Here is a 23,203-nt window from a genome sequence, read left to right on the forward strand (position 1 = left end):
ATGTCAATGAAGAGAACATTAGCATGGTCTTAAAGTGCCTTCCCACAGATTAGTTATTGGAAGGGGGAAAACCAAAGTATCTAATGGGGAAAAAATTAGCTAGAACCTTGACCTGATAACAAAATTAACTTCACAAATAAGGAGTAATGGACACTGGATCCTCCAAATGTCAGCATATCCCTGAAAAAGGACACAGGACCAGGAATGCATAATTCGAATCTATCCAGGAAGAAACAACAGGAAACCAAAATGATAAACACCCTATTTAAATAGAATGGAGGGGGCTTTATTTATTTTATTTTATTCTTTTATTTTTTTATTTTGTAGAGGGGAGGAGGGCAGAGGGAAAAGGGAAGAATGAATCTTAACAGGCTTCAACTCAGGGCTCACTCTCAGGGCCCTGATATGACCTGAGCTGAAACCTGAGTTGGGCCCTTAACCCACTGAGCCACTCAGCCACCCTGGGGATTTATTTATTTTAGAAAAAAGCATCATAAAAGACCAAGATAAGCTGTGGAAATGTTCCAGATTAAAGAAGATTAATGCCATCTAAATGCAATACCTGATCTTAGAATGGATCCTGTAGCAGAGGGGAAAAAGGGATATAAAAAAACACTTCTGGATCAATTGACAAAATTGACCTATTGGAATATGCATGGTAGATTATTGTGTCATGTTAAATTCATCAAAGTTGATGATGGAACCATAAAGATATAAGATACATAAATATTTTATTCTTTTAAAATATATATTGAAATATTTAGGGATAAAGGACCATTATGTATAGAGCTTAGTTTTAAGCTCAAGATGTGTGTGTGTGCACATATGGGGCAAAATATTAAGAATAAGAGAGTCTGGGGGAAACTATAATCTACGATTACACCCATGTCATCTTGTAGCTATTTACAAATAAAAAGTTGTTAAAATTGCTTCCCTCTCCCTTTCCCTTAGGAGGCTACTAGAAGACAGGCTCTAACAAAAGTGCAGAGCAAACCAATTACAAAGAAGACAAAAGGGATGCCAGGGCTCAGCGGTTGAGCGTCTTCCTTCAGCTCAGGGAGTGATCCTGGAGTTCCAGGATGTAGTCCCGCATCAGGCTCCTTGCATGGAGTCTGCTTCTCCCTCTGCCTGTGTCTCTGTCCCCCCCCCCCCCCCCCCCCCGCCCTGCTGTGTCTCTCATGAATAAATAAATAAAATCTTAAAAACAAAACAAAACAAAGAAGACAAAAATTCAGGAGACTGGGGAAACCATTGAAGAAAGGGAGAACAATTCTCAGGATGGTGGTAAAGGCAAGATTGGCAACTTTGCAGGAGGCAGAAAAGAACAATTAATCCCACCTGGAGTGGGAGGCTGGAGAACTTCCAGAAAGATGTTTCCTGATTTCCTCAAAATGAAACCAATAGATCACCTAATGTGGCTGTGTTAAAAGTTTTACAATTCTTTTGAAGAGTCTGGTAAAAATTGGCCATAATAAAATAAATAAATAAAAATTTTAAAAAGGGTGGGGGGAAATTATTAACTCTAGGGAAAAGTAAACATACAGAAAAAATGTAACATACTATGCTATTGGCTCACTCACGAATGATTTGTACACGGTAGTAATAATGTAAACACAGAATGTTTATTTGTCTAAAACTTATGACAGAACTATATTGAGAAAGGAAAAAAGGAAAGAAAGGATGAGGGTGGACGGGGGAGACTGCTAAATTCACAGCTTCCATAGGTACAAGTCAGATCATACATAGATTGACTAATGAAGAAAAAGCAGCAAAAGCATATCATTTAGAAATATGGAGGGAACTCCCAGAAGAAACAGAAAGAGCAAAAGAAATTGGTAAAAGACATTGTATCTGAGAAGTAGAACTCAGAAATGGTGGTGTGAGGAAGTGGATTGTAGTTTTTTTCAGGTTGGGGGGTACATTCTTTTTCGTTTGTAATAAGTAGTATAATACTATTAGTTCACTTCTTACATGTACTCTTTGAATAAAGGAGAACATTTTAAAATTCCAACTATCTGCTTATTACAATGATTAACAATGTATTTATTTTATATTTCCTTTTTTGATAGTACTAGGATATAAGTAAAGCAAAGGGGAGTTGCCAATTATAAAGATTTGATTGTTATATTCATGATAAAATTAATTTTATGCTAATTTTAAAAAAAGATTTATTTATTCATGAGACACAGAGAGAGAGGCAGAGACATCAGCAGAGGGAGAAGCAGGCTCCCTGTAGGGAGCCCCATGTGGGACTCAATCCCAGGACCCCAGGATCACCACCTGAGCCAAAGACAGACACGCAGGTACCCCACTGAGCCACTGAGGTGCCCCAGTTTATGTTAATTTTTTAAAGTTGTTTGTGTGTGTGTGTGTGTGTGTGTGTGTGTGTGTGTGTGTGTGTGTTGGTTTGGAAGGGCAGAGAAAAAGGAAGAGTGGGTTTTGAACAATTCAGGTATTTGTGCAATGAAAGAAGGAACCTGTATTCATTACATGTACTATGATATACTCATGCTTAATATAGTAATTATGATCTAAAGGAAGTTTGATGCTTAAAAATAAGAAAAGGAAGAGGTGCCTGGGTGGCTCAGTTGGTTAAGCGTTTACCTTCTGCTCAGGTTATGATCCTGGGGTCCTGGGATCGAGCCCCACATCAGGCTCCCTGCTCAGTGGTGAGTCTGTTTCTCCCTCTCCGTTTGCCCCTCTCCCTGCTTGTGCTTGCTCTCTCTCAAATAAATAAATAAATAAATAAATAAATAAATAAATAAAATCTTTAAAAATAATAGAAAAGGACGTGCAAAGAGAGGCGTTCCCATCAAATAGAAGGGTAGAAAGGAAGAAACATAGAAAAGATGTTTATTTGATTTTTACAAACTAAATGCTCGATCCCATAATGTGGTATAGTTGGGGAATCATTTCACCTGCAGGACAGGTGTAACAGAATAAGGCACAAGAAGAGTTTATACATGTTATGGGTTTCAAGCTGAGATTTCCCTGGGGAAGTAGGGACGCCAAGGAGAAGAGTGTGGGTGGTACCCAATCACTCAGTCTGGTTGGTGGAAATTTCAAGGCTAAGCAGAAATATGCTGAATTTTCTTTGGCAAAAAAACATGTGTTAAGAATACCAGTGATTTCTTAATCCAATTTTGCAAGTACAAACAATGACTGTCTATTATAAAAAGGGCTATTCAGATTTAGATTTCTTCATAGTTCCAATAAGGCAAAGATCAAATTTTTAATGTAAAAAAGGAAAAACAAAGAAGTAGACAGTGAGTGAGAAGTTTCTAAAACTTTAGAGGCATCGTCACTATAATTTATGGCATTTCATTCTATAATTTTTGCAAATGGAAGGCAATATGCAGAACTGAGTTAAAATGTTATGGTTACAGAGATTTTTACTCTCTCATGTAAATCTAAAATAAAATGAAGTATAAGCTTTTTCAAAGGCCAGTGATGTCAGTATTATTGATTGGTAAGGCTTCTTGGTTATAATGCCAACAATCTCATCAAATCAAGAATTTTTGAGGGACACCTGGGTGGCTCAGTCGATTAAGCATCTGCCTTCCGCTTGGGTCATGATCCTGGGATCCTGGAATGGAGTCCCACATTGGGCTCCCTGCTCAGTGGGGGTCTGCTTCTCCCTCTGCCTTTACTCCTGCCCCTTTCCCTGCCCCTACTTGTGCTCTCTCTCTTGCTCATTCTCTCTCAAATAAATAAATAAAATATTTTTAAAAACCCACAAGAATTTTTAAACCCATCATTTGGATGTTCCCAAACATCTAACTATTCAGTGCAATGTAGACAAAACATACGAATAGCATAATTCAAAACACAAAGACATTTCACAGAACCTCGCAGGTTGCGTCCAGATATTTGGGATGGTGTAGTTAGATGCTCATTGCTCTTATCTCAGGCCTCAGGAAATGGGCTGTGCAAGGTGCATGGCTTTGTTTAAATCTGCCTTAAGCTAGCTGGATTTTTTTGCTGAAATGAGTTATGATTACAACTCTTTGCTTTAATAATCATACATGCAAGTTAGACTATTTTGTTTAGCACATCAAGCAAAAATTTTTTAAAAGATTTGTAGTGTGGGGGTACAACCTGGGATCAGGGATTTATTAAATTTATTTTAGTGCTCTGCTTGGTCTCAAGTGGACAACTGGTAGCTGCATTTTAAAACATAACAGAAAGCACCAACCACATATAACTTAGTTGTCTTTTTTCTTGAAATGAGGACAACACAAGAATGAGTACTCTCCCTAACCAGAGCATCCCCCTTGGAGAGAGTCAAGAGTGGCAACGCTCATTCTACCAGAGGAACGTTACTCTAAACCCAGTACCCCAAATTTGGAACTTAAGGCAGGGGAGAGTTTAACCAAATAAATAAAAAAAGAAGAAGAAAGAAAGAACAGAGAAAGGAAAGAAATGCTTCCCTTATTAATAACTTCTAAGGTTATTACTATATATGTTTACATGCATTGATATGCACCTAGAACTAACAACAAAAAGTCAGGCTCCCATGGCTCTAATATAGAAGCAAACAATGACCCAAACCAAATCCTCCTGTGTGGTAAAGAAGTAACTGAGACAGGGAAAAAAAGAAATTACTTCCTGATTTTCTGAGTTTCTGAGGTTTTTAGTGAAAGAGATCATTCTTCTTGACTCAGGACTACTACCTTTTCACTGGTGGCCCTGCGGGAAGCTTACACATTCTTCCATAACAATATAGGATTTTCTTTCCAGAACCACCTGTGTTTTGCAGTGCCCATCAAATAATAGAATTAGAGCACGTGAAAGCAGGAAAGGGCATCTTTGAGGGAATTCAGTTCAACTCTTTTGTTTTATCCATGAAGGAACGAAGATGCAAGGATATGAAGGAACTGATCAATAGTTCTGGAGCTAATGAGAAGCAGAGCCCAGGTATCCTGTCACCTGGCCCCATGTTTTCTGCTATAATCTGCCTTTCACACTGCTGCTCATTTGTGGGAGGAATTACGTGTTAACTTGCAGTCCCCTCTTATTTCCACTTGCCTCTTAAACTTTTCTTTTTCTCAGACATGCTCTTTTCTTTTCCTTGTTCGTTCTCCTTGAAACTAATCCTGTAACTGCTAACCTTCCAATTCTTGAGTCTTTGCTAAGACAGCATCTATAATAACTTATTAATGTGGTTTTTTTTGGGAAAACGTGGTGGCTGAATAGTGCCATGAAAAGGATATTAAATTTGGATTTAGGATTCCTAGGTCATAATCCCCGAGGATGTCTTTCATTTTCTGTAACTTTGGGCAAATCATTTTGAGTCTCTTGTGTATAGTTTTCTAATTTATAAAATAAAAGCATTGGTCTGTATGATCCTTAATATTGCTTCTACTTCTACAGTTGTATGACTGTTTTGCTTTTTAACAAATTTAACTGTGAAATCAAAACAAGAAAAATCCACCTACTTTTTTAATCTTCATAATTCATCACTCACAAATCTATATCCCTCATGCTTTAGGTTCCCCTTTCCACCCAGCAAAATGGGAATTGTTTCTGTGTAGTTCTCCTTATACATTGCTTACCACAGCACCATGCAGACTCAATGGCTTAATAAGTGTTTTTCAATGTGATGATGACAACAATTATAAAATGTAGTGCAAATGTAGACATTCCAATCCCAAATGTTTTTAAAAATCTTTATAGAAATTTCTTTGTTATTTCTATCTTATTCTTCCTTTCAAAGACCAAGAATAAAATACTGGTTTGGGCAGAAATAAATTTGATTAAATTTCTGTAGCATCTGCCCCAGCCAAAATGTTAGTTAATTAAGTTTGAGGGGACCCTAGGAGAGGTATCTTCCTTTCCTGGGCACTGATAACCAGGATTTATCTAGTCTGTTAAAAAAAATATTGGAATTCAAGTAGATTTTTTAAAAAGTTGAAATACAGGCTCACTAAGATTTTAGTTCCTTGGAAGACTGGTATTTCTTTCTTGTTAATGTATTTAAAAGGAAAAAAAAAAACCTTTTTAGGAGATGAAAGGAGGCAACCTGTTTATAAATAAGACTTACGGAGGTTTATGGTCTCTAGGATTTGCCATAACACGTTCCCTAGAAAAGGAATTCCAAACTTTTGAAAAGGGTGCAGTGTGCCTTCAGTCTAAAATGAAAGTTGAGTCACCAAAGGTAGCTGCCCAGTAGCAAATATGAGTCATTATTCCAAACGATAAGCAAAAGACAAAAATAAAATAACCAGGAGTAGGAAAAAAAAAAAAGCAGAATTACTGGAAGCTTTATTGGATTACCCAGGAGTGTTAGCTCAACTCCTGTTCTTACAGAATTGGATTTGGCTTTTGAAGCTGTTCTAGCTATCAAACACCATAATAGCTAGCATGGCTGTGCAGCTTCATTGGTTTATTGGCAATTACATCTTTTTTTTTTTTTTTTTTTGCTTGTTTGAAGACAGTCTGTGTGAGAGAGATGGTTTATTGGTAATGTTCTTCCTTAAAAAACAAATGTTCATTCTGAGCTTTCTTCTGCTTTGTACTGGTGCTAGGAACATGGGGGTGGCTTTAAATATGCTATAGGAGAAATTCTTGTTTTATCTGGTGTGACACTTCAAGGAAAGAGCAATCCATGAAAAAAACAGAGGAAAGGGTCTCTTAAGCCAAGTGCAACGAAAAACAGTGAACATTATTTGATCTTTCATTCCCACAACTCAAGGTAAGTGAGAACAGAAAATCCATTTATTAGTACGAAGACCAATACTCAGATATTTGGATGTCTCAGTAGAGAACAAAAGATAGGCTATCATTACGGGGAAGACATACAGGAAGCTGCACATCTTTATATTACTGCCTTCAGAATGCCTAGTGAATCTCCTCATCAGTGACAAGGCCAGCTATGAATTTAGCCCAGTGCTTGAATGTCTTTTGGTAATTTAGAAGGATATATGTACCATTTCTTGAAATGCTTTTCAGTGAAGAATTTATTTTGTAGGGGTTCACCTCTACAGTGCAAGTGTACCCAGTTATATTAGAAACACATAATTAAACAAAAATCACTTTGGCCAAGTTAGCCCCCAGTAAGATAAGGAGCTGATAATTCCATATTACTGGTACTCTCCATTTCTTGACCACCTTCCTGAGCATTTTTTTTACCAGAGATAACTACTCACTAGCTTCTCCAACAAAAATAGAGGAAAGTGTAAAAGATGGAACTCAAACAGGAATTTGCATCCTATGCAAAACAACAGATTTGGGGAAAAGTTCTATGAGAAAGAGACCAACGCTTTATTTACCAGGAATTTAAGAATTATGTTTCATCTAGCCATTCTTTTGAAGTTCCTCAATGAGAATTTTTCAGAATTGACCACCTGAATAAATAGCAATTTTGAGCTAGGGAAGTCATTAACTATAGATTATAAACTACTGAAAAGTAGGACTTTGTCATGTTATCTCTCTATGAAGCCAAGCACCAAAACATCGCAGGCATGTCTCTCTAAGGTGACACTCTCAAGAGACAGGGCAGTTGTCTCAGGAGTGGGAAGGCAGGAAAGAAGGAAGAGACAGAGCTCCATGTCCTTTGGACATGTACTAGAGGCCTTGCTACTCTGAAATTATGTTCCCAGAGGCCTGTCTTGGATAGCTAAAATCTCACCACTACAGAGATGACCATTTGAATTGTTACCTACTATAATGCAAATATTCCCTGAGAGATCAACACATATAAATAAACTGTTATCTCTTCATGCTGCCACAGTATGATTTCTGTAGTCTGATTCTATTTTTAGCATGACAGTTGCTGGAGAGCAAATTTGGATGGTGTGTAGGAGTGACAGTGACACTAGTGGGGAGCGGGGATGGCATAGAGATGGAGGGAAGGAGAATCACATGCAAGAACCACGTGCAGAAACCACACAGAGAAAATTGTGCAAAGCAAGGGCACTGACCCAAACATCTCTGGGTTGAGCACAGTGAGTGCCTCCTATATGCCTGGGAGCTGCATGAGGGCCCTGGGCAGCCAGAGCCCGGGAAAGGAGAGAAAGAGGCTCCTGAAATAGATCTTATCTTCACAGTTTGGTTTAGTTCTGACTCTTGGCCACCTACAGAGTAGAAGAGATGACAAGGATTTTGGCTTTGGTGACAGGTCAAACCTGGGGAGGAGAAGATTGCAGAATGGGAGGATGGTTTTGGCCTACCATGGTGTGTGTGTGTGTGTGTGTGTGTGTGTGTGTGTGTGTGTAGAAATTTGGATCAGAAATTTGACAGCATGATCGGAGAAGGACAAACATTATATGGTCTCATTCATTTGGGGAATATAAAAAATAGTGAAAGGGAATAAAGGGAAAAGGAAAAAAAATGAGTGGGAAATATCAGAAAGGGAGACAAAACGTGAAAGACTCCTGGCTCTGGGAAACGAACTAGGGTTGGTGGAAGGGGAGGTGGGTGGGGGTGGGGGTGACTGAGTGACGGGCACTGAGGTGGGCACTTGACGGGATGAGCACTGGGTGTTATTCTATATGTTGGCAAATTGAACACCAATAAAAAATAAATTTATATAAAAAAAAAGAAATTTGACAGCAGAGCAGGGAGTTCTGACATGAACAGCAGAGTGGTTTTGATAAACAGATGGACAAGTACAGTAAATGGATCTAAGAATCAGAACAGAAGGCTGGAGTTAGGGGTGCAGGTGCAGGTGCTGAGGAGCTCCATGATTGAGACGAACTATGCCGATCCTTTGCTTTCCTTGGCATTGTGCCTTCTTTGTCCTTTTTTTTAATTATTATTATTTTATGTTTGTCTCTTCTTTCCCTTTTGTTTTTTTTAATTGTGGTTAAAAAAAACCCCACATAACATAAAATGCACCCTTTTAACCATTTCTAAGCACAATTCAGTAGTGGTAAATATATTCACACTGATGGGCAACCAATCAACCAACCTCTAGAATGTTTCCATCTTACACAACTGAAACAGCACCCATTAGATTACAATTTATCATTCCATTCCCCCTCTTCTTAGCGCCCAGCAACCACCATTCTACTTTCTGTTTCTGTGAATCTAAGTACCTCATATGAATGGAATCTCACTGTATTTATCCATTTGTGACTAGCTTCTTTCACTCAACATAAGGTCCATGTCGTAGTTTGTGTGTGAATCTCATTCCTTTCCAAGCTGATAAATTTCCTTTGTGTTATAGACCATACCTGGTTTATCTATCCATCCATCAGTGGCCACAGTGGGTACTTCCACCTCTTTGTTACCAGGTGTGCTTTCCATGTGTAGTAGTTCCTTTCTGTCTTCTTCTTTGTACATGTCAGGGAACTGAAGTATATTTTAAATCATTTCTTCACTAAGTAAATCCATCAGGAGGAAGGGAGGAAGCATAGTGTATGGAAATCAGGTTAACAGCTTGGTGTCCAGTAAATAGTTAACTGCATGATCTAGGACAGTTAATATGGTTGGGCCTCTGTTTGTACATCTGTAAAATGAGGAGTTTGGTCAAGATGGATGTCCTTCTAAGGTCTATGATTTCTTGTTCTTGATCCTCGTGTTTAAAGCAAGAGGGCTAAACTCTTATCTCAAATCAAGTAGATTGCTCCCTGCTTGTATGAGACTATTTTGGATTTTCTTCTCTTTGAGCAAATGATTCTTTAAGAGAAAAATTCTCTATTTCTAAGCTCTTTTTGAGTCTGTTCATGTTTTCAATTTGCACTGCCTTTGACATGTAATGAGTTTCATTAGTTTCCTTTATTTTTATTTTTTATTTTTTAGAATTTATTTATTTATTCATGAGAGACACAGAAAGAGAGGCAGAGACATAGGCAGAGGGAGGAGAAGCAGGCTCCATGCAGGGAACCCGATGTGGGACTCGATCCCGGGAATCTGGGATCATGCCCTGAGCCAAAGGCTGACACTCAACTGCTGAGCCACGCAGGCATCCTAGATTTCCTTCAGATAAACTCTAAGATTTTCTCTTTTAAACCTAAGCCTCAATTAAATGTTTTTAATACACAAATATTCATTATATTTATATATGTCCAGAATTATGTTAGTCACCATGAGGAATTAAAAGAGAGTGTGTAGTATAAAACAATGGTGTGGCTCTAAACCTAATCAACTGTGTCCTGAGTTTGGGGTATTATTGCTTTTTAAAATTTTCTTTCAGCTTATCCTAAACTTTTACTTGAATTTTATTGTCATTACTATTTCTAAAATTGATTAATCCTGCGATATTTCTTTCTCTGATTTTCTTTCCCCATTCAGAACATTGAATTTTTTTTGTCTGGGTGATATTAACATGTATCTAGTCATTCACAAACTAAAGCCTTTGCAAATATGGCATGGTACAGAGAGCTCTGTATTTCACCTATCAAGGCATGTCATGAAGAAAAATTAGAAACAAAAATTTTTAGTTATTCAAAAAGCATGGTAAGTATACAGTAATACAAGCTATTTTAAAGGACTAAGACTCTTACTCTGGAAAGATGAAGGCTTATGAGTGACAACATCACCATCTAACAAACATTGATAGATTTGGATGAAAGGATTCTAGAACTAGGAAGAACCCAACTGAACTAAAAAAAGGAACTCTGGACAAATTAAATAAGAAAAACCTGACATTCAAGTGTGCTGCTGTGAAGAAATAGCCTGGGCTTACTGGATGCACCAAGTTCCCAGGAGAGCCAAGGCTGTACGTATAGTTGCAATAGAGGTTGATAAAGGACTACAACAGGTTTAAAGCAGAAATTATGCAAAAGGAAGGGCCCCCATGCACATGGTTTGGTAGCTGCTTTTACATGTGGCTGTTTCAACTGTACATAGTCCCTCTGGAGATAGAGGAGCTCATGTTAAAATTGCTACTATGGACTGAATTGTGCATCATCTTTTGTGCCTTCCCCACATAAATTCATATGTTGAAGTCCTAACCTCCAGTACTTCAGACTGTGACTGTATAGATAGAGCCTTTATCATTGTGTTTAAATTGCAATAAGGTCATTGCATTGCCCTAATGCAATATCACTGGTGTACTTATAAGAAGAGAAAATCTGGACACATGCATGTATGGAAGGAAGATGGTGTGAAGACACAGGGAGAAGGCCACCAACTACAAGCCAAGGAGCAAGGTCTGTGGTAGATTTTTCCTTCACTATTATCAGAAGGAAACAATCCTACCCAAACCTTGGTTTAGGACTTCTAGCCCCATTTATTATTATGAGACAATAAATGTTATTTAGGGATGCCTGGATGGCTCAGTTGGTTAAGCGTCTTCCTTCAGCTCAGGTCATGGTCTTGGAGTCCTGGGACCAAGCCCTGTGTTGAGCTCAACGCTCAACAGGGGGAGTCTGCTTTACTCTCTCCTTCTGTTCCTCCCTCCCCCACTCATGCTCACTTTCCCTCTCTCAAATAAATAAATAGAATCTTAAAAAAAAATTCTATTGTTCAAGCCACCCAGTCTGTGGTATTGTTATGGCAGTCCCTAGCAAACCAATATGGTTATAACGCACTTTTATTTAATTTATTTAACAAACACCTATACAGAGCTTATTATGTGGCCAACACATTTCTTTATTTAATTTTTTAAAAAAGATTTTATTTTTATATAATTCTACTATGCTCAGTGTGGGGCTTGAACTCAAAGTCCCCGAGATCAATAGTCTCATGCTCTACTGACTGAGCCATCCAGGAACCCCAGTACTTTACAAATCTTAATTATCATAACAACTCTATGAAGTAGGATCTACTATTGTCCCCATTTTACAGATTGGGTAACTGAAGCACAAAGACATAAGTAACTTGCCTAACTTGGTAACTAAAGGAGCCAGTATCTGAACATGGGCAGTCTGATTCAAGTCCACATTCTGATACCTCACTCTACAAGGTCTGATGTCCTTTGTCTCTTACAATTGACCAGGGGTTCCAAGATACAGGTTGAAACTTGTCTCCACAGAGTTGTGTGTGTGTGTGTGTGTGTGTGTGTTTAAATCTAATACCACACCATCCCTCCCTGCCAAGTAGATAGAAATCACATTTCATAATGTTTTTCTAGATTTTTAAGCCTCACATCAAGGAAAACAATCCAGGATTCTTACAAAATATCTGCTGGAAAAAAATATATCTGCTGGTCCTCCATTAGAGGCAGAATACTGGACTTTCCAAGCTTTGGATGAAGAATTCTTATTTCTTACCTAGCAACATTCCATAGAGGTATGAGAGGAGTGATGTCTTCTCTGTTAGCTAGCAAAGAACTCCTTCTAGTTATATGGAACTTGAAGAACTGCATGAATGGTGGGGCTCTGTAGTCATACAAGACAGCTTACAGGCAAAAGGCTTTTCCATTTGCATCCTTAGCTATCAACAGAGTGTCAACCAATGTGTGCACAGATGCTTGACTTCAATGTGTGAAAAAAATTTTTCTACAAAATCAACCAGAGAAGCCAAATTTAATTGATAAACATTTTAGAACATGAGCAACCAGGGAAAGATAATCACTGCAGGGAAAGAGGTAAGCTTTTATTCCTGGCCATAAAACACAAAAGTTTTGAAGATCGGTGTTTTAGTGGTATTTTCTATGAAAAGCATTGGAAGCCGGACTGCAGCTCAGCTGGGGAGTTAGTTATTAAATGGACTGAAAGTACACATGTTCAACCTGCTGAACATGAACCATGCTGCACACCTCCCCACACCTTGCCCTTGAGAGTTTCAGGTTGAAAGACTTTGTTTGAGTTGTTCATTGCTCAGAGTCTGGAGTGGAGGAGCCAGAAACACACCTCTTTACTCTTTACCATTTCATCTGACTCACTTGGAGATTTTGTGGAGGTGACCGTGAGAAGCCAAGGTGGTGCCAGCAAAAGTTTGGACTTCAATGAATCAACAGACTTAGTGATAGACAAAAATGATAGAGTGATGGTGGGGCTCCATGTTCTACTTGCATTCAGTAGCTTTTTCACTCCTCTCGAGAGTTGATGCTGGGCCTCAAGTTATACAAGAACAACTTGATAGAAGGTTAGCAACAGATCCTTTTCCAATCATGACAGAGGAAACAAAACCAAAGTATGCTCAATAACAAAGGGGCAGTGACCTGTGACCTCTTCTAAACCATTCCTTCTTGCATCCAATTCAAACTGTGGCTTCTTTGAAATGATCCATGTGGTTTTCTATCTTGTTCTACTAGGAAGCATTGGCATTACCCCCACCTCTAGTTATCTCTGATATTTCCAAACAGGCCCCAGTCCCAAAATTTCCACTGCAGAGAAATCCTAAGCAAGCTTGTTGGCAAGTCTCTCCTGTTGTTCTGGGAGCCAGCTCTGCCCCAGGTGTTCTAATGTTGACATGCACTGCAGGGAGCCGACTTAGAACATCTGAGAACAAAAGGAGAAAAACATTATGAAACGTGATTTCTACCTGGAATATGCCAGATAGGAAGGAAACAAGTCCTTTGTACGGAAGCAGGTCTCAGCCTGAATCTCAGTGCCTGGTAAAGAATGCCAGGAGGTTGTTGTTGGGGGTGGTGGTGGGGTTGGTATGGAAGGAGGGTCATGATTTGCAAATGAGACTGTCTGGCTCCAGAGAGGCAGCATGATATTGAAATGCTCACAGTTCCATTGCTATTAGCCCCTACCAAACCCATAGTAGGGACGTGGTACATTCCAGTGTGGTCCCTTCACAAAAATAAGAAGCAAAAATAAGAAGCAAGGCCAGATTCACCCACACCAGTCATGTAAGAAAACTTCATAAGAAGCCAGGGACCTGAGAAACATTTCTATAACTGAAATCTTTGTAGATCTATGGTATCTTTGGAGATGTTGCTAGAGAATGGAATTATATGTGAGGTCAAGACTGGATCTGACTTCCTCTCTAGGTAGTTTAACCTACATGGAAGGCTTTGGAGAATTCAGTTCTTCATGCATGCAGAGAAGCCTTCCACTTCCCTAAAATGAAGTTCTTTTTCACCCTCCTAAGCAGATACCATGACGACACAGCAGGTAGCTTTATGCTCCTTCAGGTCCTTCTAACTCGAATAACAACATTGCTAGTTTATCATTTCCAGCGAAGTCAGGCAATACCTGCTATGCAGGATTTCTAAGCAAAATAATTTACTGCAAGAAACTGTCAATTGCCTGTCTACCTTGGTGGCTCTGAAGAGATTGACAAAGACCAGAGATATGAAAGGAAAATATTTGTAAAACCAAATCAGAGTCCCTGCTCCCTCCTTTTGGCATAATTCTTATCTTTCTAGAGTAATTCTAAGACTCCTATTCAAGTTGAAACTTACCCTGATGCCTTTCTATGATGAATATTTGTATAACTGGTTGTTCATCTGTTCCTTATTTAGTTAACCAATCTATTGTAGATGAAGCCTAAGTACATGGAAGTGAACCAATTTGCATGTATTTTAGGTCAGAATAAGAGTTTCATCCTACAATAGATGAAGCTAAATGTCGCACAACAAAGCATATTATATGAGGCCTTTGTAAAAGGAACATACACATTTTCTGACAATTACTTTAGCACATTGGGTTCAAGTAGAACTTATAAAAAGATCTTATTGGGTTATTCTTAAATAACCCAATATTGACGAACCTAAATATTTTCTCACCGGAGCAAACTTGTATTGGTTAAATTATGCTGATGAGTTGCATAACTGAATCAGGAAGCAGGCATACCAAAAACCCACTTGAGGTTTAAACAGCAATGAAGTTAAAATAACTGTGGTCTCCAAAGTATTGAGTCAAGGAAATGCTCTGAGTTCATGGAGTGATTTGGAGAGAAGCAAAAGGAATTCAGTGATTATAAGGCAGTAAGATTTCTGAACCAATCAATAGTCAAGAGATCTAGCTTTAGATTCCACCTTTTGTTGCCATACACTGGGGAATTCACTTCTCCTCTCTGGGTTTCATCCATAGAGTAAGGTGCTTGAATTAGATTATTTCTCTGAGGCCCCTTTCAATTCTGTTACTCTGTGAGATAGGTGACCTTAGTTTAGTGTATGCTGGTTTTAATCAGCAATACTTTTTGTTGCTGTTTAAACATAATTTAATTAAAAATTGTACTACATTAAGGTGCTTGGGATTTTCTCATTTTTTTTAAATCCCTGCTTTTAAGATGGTTAACCAGGCTATTTAAATAGTTTAAGACTAGAAATCACCAGGTAAAATTGACAGGATCATTAACTGTACCTCAATAAAATAACGATAAAAGAATAAATGCAGCATGGAGATTATTAGATTAGATTATTAGATTAGATTGTCACAATAGTAGCATGGAGACCTTATATCAAAGACAAGGATGAAGATGTTTAACATTTGTATAAGTTTTAGCAGACAGAACATGAGAGCAAGGGAATTCAAAGAAGGCCATGGTAGGAAAATAGATGTTCACAAATATTCACTTATTCTGGAACATAAATTTTGATTTAAAAGAATAAAGCACACAAAGAGGATGATCAAAATGAGCATTTGTAACACTGAAGAAATAAAATACTGTAACATGAAAAGGCCTGCATAGGGGATCCCTGGGTGGCTCAGCAGTTTAGTGCCTCCCTTCGGCCTGGGTCGTGATCCTGGAGTCCCTGGATCAAGTCCTGTATCGGGCTCCCTGCATGGAGCCTGCTTCTCCCTCTGCCTGTGTCTCTGCCTCTCTCTCTCTCTCTCTCTCTTTCTCTCTGTCTCTCATGAATTAAAAAAAAAAAGGCCTGGATACTTCATAGGCTGTAAGCAAAGATCTAAGTAAAACTTCTTCAATAAAAGTTAATATCTGAATAAATGTTAGCTTATAGTCTATCTTTTCAAGCCTAAGTTTCATGACATCAGCTGGTAAACTTCAAAGCCTCTATACTCAAAGAAGAAATTCTGTAGAAAATATGGAAATCTAGAAATTGCAGCAGAAGAGGAACATGATAGAGGTACTAACCTAATGCGTAAATGTTCATGTCAGAACTGTGAAGGATGACACTATCCATTGGCTGAGGAGCTCGTTACTGCCTTTGTTAGGCTGGGTTGCCTAAGATGGGGACTGGGATGGAGATTTGTTTGAAGAAGGTTCAATGGGAATTCTCTCTAGATCAACACCTGGAGTGAAGGGGAGCAGGATTGGGCAGGAGAAGCTAAGTTGTGGTACAGCTACAATAATGGCTTTAGCCAATCCCACAGAAAGTTCTGGAGCTGGGATGGCTTTTAAAAGTTGTCTTCAATAAAGGTAAGAAGGCTGGACCTATGTTCATTCGTACAAATTGGTCATTGGATGTGAGCTGTATCTCAGGAAGGAGCATAACCTGTGGCAATGCAGCTCCCCATGGCTGATGGCAGTGCCCAGAGAGAAACTTATCTGAAGGGACATTTGGGGTACTGTACCACAGCATCTGCTATTTGGCTTCATAGTATGAAAACTAACTCTTCACTGTGTAAAAAATTATATAAAATAGTAACAAAACATCAATAGATAAGAGATCAGCTTCTAAGCAACCTTACCTATCTTTTCCAGAAAAGATCATGATAACAAATGCCTTTGAACAGACAAAACAGATGCCACCAAGTCTATGCACCAAAGCTAGCAAACTTGATTCATGGAGAGTCTCTGCAAAGGAAATCTGGCAATATATCTTCTATGCCCATATCCAATAATAACAAACTAAGAGAAGCATTAAAAAATTTCTTAATAACAGGAAGTAGTGACTACTAATACCGTATCTGTGAGGAAAGAACCAAACAAAATGATGTAAGGGGGGGAAGAAACTCAACAACTTAAAAGGGACAGGAGTCTGGAACGAGGTAGTATCATAGGGAAAATGTGTCCTAGCATCTCACTATACCTAAGGGTATCACCACATTACAGCTCATTACTGTGACTGCAATTTTTAATGACTAGGTATTTGTGAAAATTTGTATTCTATAAATTTTGCTTATAAAAGAAAAATAAATTTCAGAATTATTTCCTTTTAGAATAGTTTTTTTTTTAAGATTACTTATTTATTTATTCATGAGACACACAGAGAGAACGAGAGGCAGAGACACAGGCAGAGGGAGAAGCAGGCTCCATGCAGGGAGCCTGCTGTGGGACTCGATCCTGGAACTCCAGAATCACACCCTGGGCTGAAGGCAGGCGCTAAACCACTGAGCCACCCAGGGATCCCCTCCTTTTAGAATAGTTTTAAAAAGCTTGATGCTTATTCATAGTTATCCAGAAAACCTTGGTGGTCCAGATTCCAGTCCATCCTTGAAAGGACCCATATAGCAAAGTGTTTACTATATACATAAACTTAGAAGTTAAAGGTTAATAGGCATGGCTTCAACAGGTTTTATTAGGTAGATGTTCACACAGAAGTTCTGTAGCAGTGGCTCCAATATCCTATTTCTTTCCTTTCTTAATCAGGTCCCCCAGAGAGTATACTTGATAAGCAAGAAGTTAGGCACGGATTCTTTCAAGTGAATTAGACAATTCAGTTACAAGGAGTTTGGAGCATGCTCTTTGCCTCACTAGCTGCCTCACCCTTGCTAACGGAGCTTAGAAAAACGTCTGCCAGCAGGTAGAATTCTGCGCCGGCTTGGTCATCCACTTAGTCTTGCATTCAGAGGGGAAAATGGATATAAAGAAGACAGTGGAAGCAGGGCTCTGACCAGCCTTCTGAAGCCATGACTGCTTTGGGAATGAGCGATTGTTGCTTTTCCACTGACTCAGCTAAGTGTGAGAAGAAAGTATTCCTGAAAATTTACCTAACTGGAAAGTCAATGGAAGTAAATTTTTTGTGAAACGCTGAATCATTCTGATATATTAGCCAGAAGTTTATGCAATTTCTTTTTATCACCGGAAGATCTTTAGTAATTGTAGGCACTCCTCTTATTTCAATAGTTTTGGAGAGGGATTGTTGACACCTTAGATTAAGCCAGTGGATACTTGCCACCTTTTTCCATTCATAAAGTCAAAGAATGAGGCATGTGCCGAAAACCTGAAAGTCATTAAAGGCCTGGACTTTAAAAACAATTTTTTTTTTGCTTTGAAGTCTTTTTAACATTCCTGTAAGATCTCTTTACCATGAATACAACTAAATCCTCTCATCTTTTTTTTCAGATTGTAATAAGAATACTTAACACGAGATCTACCCTCTCGACTGATTTTTAACTGTACAATACAGTGTTGTTGACTATAGGTACAAAGTTGTACAGCAGAAATCGAGAGCTCATTCATCTTGTTAACTGAAACTTTACGCTTCTTGATTAGTAACACCCTGTTCTCCCCGTGGTCTCTGGTAACCAGCATTCTCCTCTGTCATCCTGCAAAACTGACTACTTTAGATACTTCATATAAGTGAAATCATGAACTATTTGTCTTTCTGTGTCTGGCTTATTTCACTGAACATAACATCCTCAAGGTCCATCCATGTTGTCACGTATTGCAGAATTTCCTTCACCTTTGAGGCTCAATAATATTCCATTATATGTATAAGCCACATTTCCTTTATCCATTCATCTACCAAAGAACACAGAGGCTGTTCCCATATCTTGGCTACTGTGAATAGTGAATGCTGTGATGAACATGGAAGTGCTAATAACTCTTCGAGATTCTAGAAATCCTCTCATCTTCAGGGCATACAAGTCATATTCACTCTCTGCCTTTCTCTTACCCTCCTCTTTCTTTGTTCTTGGTCAAGCCTCCTGGCTTACACAGCATTTCTGACATTCACCTTGATTGCTGTTTTCATAGAAAAGCATGATATATTATACCCTGGCAACCTCTCTGCTAACTAAATCCACCCATTTTGCAGGTTAACAGTTCTGCTTATAGTGTATCTTCAACACAGCACTGGGAGTGCTGTGGGCTGTTGAATAAATATTAACAAGCAAAAATAATTATGTCTCCTTTACTTACCTTTTCTGTTTGAAGTTGTTTACATCTTCTGTAGTCCTCACCAGACATAAGACAAGCTGACTCAAATTAGAGATTTTTACACTTAAGAAAGAGACTCACCTTTATATTTATCCTAATTGTTAATTTTCTACTCAGATAAAATATCTAGCATGATGTAAGCGTTGAAGTGGAGGGATACATCTGAAAGTATGCATAAAAATATGTAAGACCCATTCAAACTATTCATCATGGCCCCATGGTTAAAGAAATCCAAACACTCAATACAAATCAAATGAGAAAATTGGCCATAATCTCAAAAACAGAATCTTATACTTTTAGATCTTACAAAGAAAGACTTTATTTTTCCTATGAAATCATAAACAAAAATTAACATACCTGACCTTGAAAACATGGTTGGCTGACTTAATTCCAATATCATTGGAGCAAGCTGGAGCTTGTTATTTGTCCCTCTGTGAAATAAGGCACATTTGGAATATACCCAGTGTTCCTAACTTCGTGTTGGAGGAAATCACAGAGGATAGCTAAAGTTACTTGAGGTAGCATTCCATTGGTGTTAATGATCTATTAAAGACCTATTGTGAGGGGGTAATTTCTAAAATATGCCTGACCTGGGAGGAAGAAAGAACCTTGAATTAAACTGGCAACACAACTTAAAGAATTCTTGTTGAAAGTGAGAACTAAAAGTTTCTCCAACCTATAGAAGTTTTGATTATACCATTGGCAATTTGTTTTACTATACTTAGTTTTACTCATTCACTCATTCTTCCTTTACCTTAAGTGGGAACATAGCTGTAAACTATCATTGTTCCATGAGAGGAAAAACCAGATTATAATTCTACTTCTTCCATGGCAGAACTGGGACCAGACTTGTCTTCCCACTGTAAGTCACTAGAAAACAGAACAAAATTTATGAGAAAACTATTTTCAGACGTTAGTCAGTAGTATAGGACTGTGATCCTTAAGAGAAGAGAAACAAAATAGGAGAGTCCTATGATCACCAGAACTTTCTGCCAGGACACTTTCTGGATTACAGCATAGGGATGGGGAACCCAAGCAGAACAGGTAGGTCATGTTAAATGAGGAGACAGATATTAGAGTTCTGGGAGAATGAGGAGGCTGAAGTCTATGGTGTAGACTAATAGTGAGGAGAGAAAAGCTCTGAAAGTTTGAACAGGTTCCCTTTTAGTCTGTGCCTGAATACTAAACTGAGCATGCATAGAATGGGAATACATAAGGCAGGGGTAGTAAAAACTACAATTACTTGGGAAAAGATAAATATCAGGGAACTATAAGCTTCCAGTTCAATTCATAGAACACAATTCATGGAGCTCACACAACGCTGAGAACATTCAAATATAGACCTCTTTAAACACCTAGCACATTCAGTAAAGACCTTAGGAAGACCATACCTTAGAAGTAGGACTAGGGACACCTGGATGGCCCAGTCGGTTGAGTGTCTGACTTGATTTCAGCTTAGATCATAATCTCAGAGTTGTGAGATCGAGTCCAGGGTTGGGCTCCACACTGGGCATGGAGCCTGCTTAAGATTCTCTCTCTCCTTCCTCCTCTACCCTTCCCCCTTCCCTGTGCTCTCTCTCTCCTTTCTCTGAAAAAAAAAATGAAAAAAGAAAAAAAAAGTAGGACTAAACTAACCATAGATTAAGGCTATTCTACACCTCTGTAACAAAACTTAAAAACCAAGCCTCAAAAGGACCAAATTTATCTCCAAGTATTTTAGCCACCTGCCAAAATCCCACAATACTCTTTCAAGGAAGATAACAAAATCCAAATGATCAACACACCAAAAAATCACAATATCTAGTATTCAACAAAAAATTGTTAGACTTGTGAGGAAGCAAGAAATTGATCCATAGCTATAATGAAAATTACTCAATAAGGACAGTCATAAAAATGACAGAGATGATGGAATTATCGGAAAGGACTTTAAAAGCTATTGTAAATGTATTCAAGAGTTTGAGTAAAATTATGAACACAATGAAGAGTGAAATTAAAGATATGTAAGAGAACTGGATGTACATTCTAGAGCTGAAAAGGCAATATCTGAATTGAAAAATCCACTGGATGAGAGTAACAGTACTTTAGAAATATAAAAGAATACCAGGGAAATTGAAGCCATAGCTGTAGAAACTATGTGGACTAAACATTGAAGAAAACTATTGAGAAAAAAATGGACAGAGCTTTGTGACTTTGTGACAACATTAAATGGCCTAACATGAATATAATTAAAGTCCAAGAAGGAAGAGATGCAGAAAAAAAAAAAATGAAGAAGACCAATTTACCCCCAAATTAAAAAAAACAAATGACCTATAAACCCACAAATCAAAGAGGCTTAGTGAATCCCAAGCAAAATTAATATGAAGGACACTATATCAAGACACATCACAACCAAATTGCTAAAAACAAGTTATAAAGAAAAAAATTTAAATCGGCCAGAGAAAAAAAAGACACATTATATAATACAGAAAAAACGAAGATAAGAATGACTTCTGACTTTTCCTCAGAAACCATGCAAACCGGATGATTTTTAAATACTGAAAGAAAAAAATACATGGTGAAAATATCTCTAAAAAATAAAGGTAAAATAATGACATTATTAGATAAACTCTGGGACAATTGGTCAGCAGCTTACAAGCACTGCAAGAAGTGTTTAAAAAGTTATTCAGGATAAAGGACAATATTATTTGGATTTACACAAAAGAATGATGAATCTCAGACATAATAAATATGTGGGTAAATATAAAAGATTTTTTCTTTATTATTGTATTGAGTGTATTATATTCAATGTACAGAGTGTTTACAACATATATAGAATTTAGAATGTATACAATAATAACACAAAAGCAGGAGGGAGGAATAGGATATCATTTTTGTTTTGTTTTTTGTTTTCTGCATTTTTTATTGTGGTAGAATAAAATTTGCCTTTATAACCATTTTTAACTATACATTTATGAATTTGTCTATTCCATTTATTTCATATAAGTGGGATCATACCATATTTGTCCTTTGTTATCTGGCTTATTTCACAATATTTTCAAGTTTCATCCATGTAGTAGCAAGTATCAGAACTCCGTTTCTTCCTATGGCTGAATCATAATCTATTTCATGTAATACCACATTTTGTTTATCCATTCATCCGTTGGTAAAAACTTGAGTTGTCCCACCTTTTGGTGATTGTGAATGATGCTGCTATGATCATTAGTGTCCAAGTATCTGAGTCCCTGTTTTAGCTTCGGTATTCTATTATTTAGGTATATCTAGGAGTGGAATTCCAAGGCCATATGGTAATTCTATGTTTAACTTTTTGAGGAAGTGACAACCTGTTTCCACAAGGGAAACACTATTCTACATTCCCACCAGCATTATATGAAAGTTCCAAAGTTTACAGCCTCACTAACATTTGTTATTTTATCATTTTGGGGGAATAATAACCATTCTATTAGGTGTGACATAGCATCTTACTGTGGTCTTGATTTGTATTTCCCCAATGACTAATGATGTTTAGCATCTTTCCATGTGCTTACTTGCCATTTGTATATTTTCTTTGGAAAAATTTCTATTTAATTCCTTTGTCCATTTAAAAATTGTTTGTCTTTTTGTTGTTGAATTGTAGAGTTCTTTATATATTTTGAATATTAAACCTTTATCATATATATGTTTTGCAAATATTTTCTCCCACTCTGCATGTTGTTTTTCATTCTCTTGATGGTTTCCTTTGAGGCACAAAAGCTTTTTTTAAATACACTCAAATTTATCTAATTTTCCTTTTATTCTCTATGTTTTTGGAATCATAGTTATGAAGTCATTGCCAAATCCAAAGTTGTGAAGATTTGCTCTTTATTTTCTTAGACTTTTAAGAGCTTTAGCTCTTAAATTTTGGTAAGTTAAAGGTCCAACTTCATTTCTACATGTGGGTATCCAATATTCCCAGCATCATTTCCTGAAGCCTATCTTTTTCCCATTCAATAGTCTTGACACTCTAGCTAAAAAAAGCAATTGACCATAGATGTCACTTTATGGGCTCTGAATTGTATTTTGTTGGTCAACTGTCTACCTGTACACTCAATAGCACATTCCTGTAGCTTTGGAGTAAGTTTTGAAACTGTGAAGTTTGAACTTTCCAACTTAGTTCTTTTTCAAGATTATTTTGGCTATTTGGGATACTTTGAAATTTTGTATGAAAACAGTTGGGATTTCAATAGAAATTGCATTGAACCTGTAAACTACTTTGGAAAGTATTGTCATCTTAACAAAATTAAATCTTCTGATCTATGAACATGGAATGTTCTTCTGTTTATTTATGTCTTTAATTTCTTTAAGCAATATTTTGGAGTTAAATGTACAAGTTTTG

This window comes from Vulpes vulpes, chromosome 9 (genome assembly GCF_048418805.1).
Source record: "Vulpes vulpes isolate BD-2025 chromosome 9, VulVul3, whole genome shotgun sequence".
NCBI classification, from domain to species: domain Eukaryota; kingdom Metazoa; phylum Chordata; class Mammalia; order Carnivora; family Canidae; genus Vulpes; species Vulpes vulpes.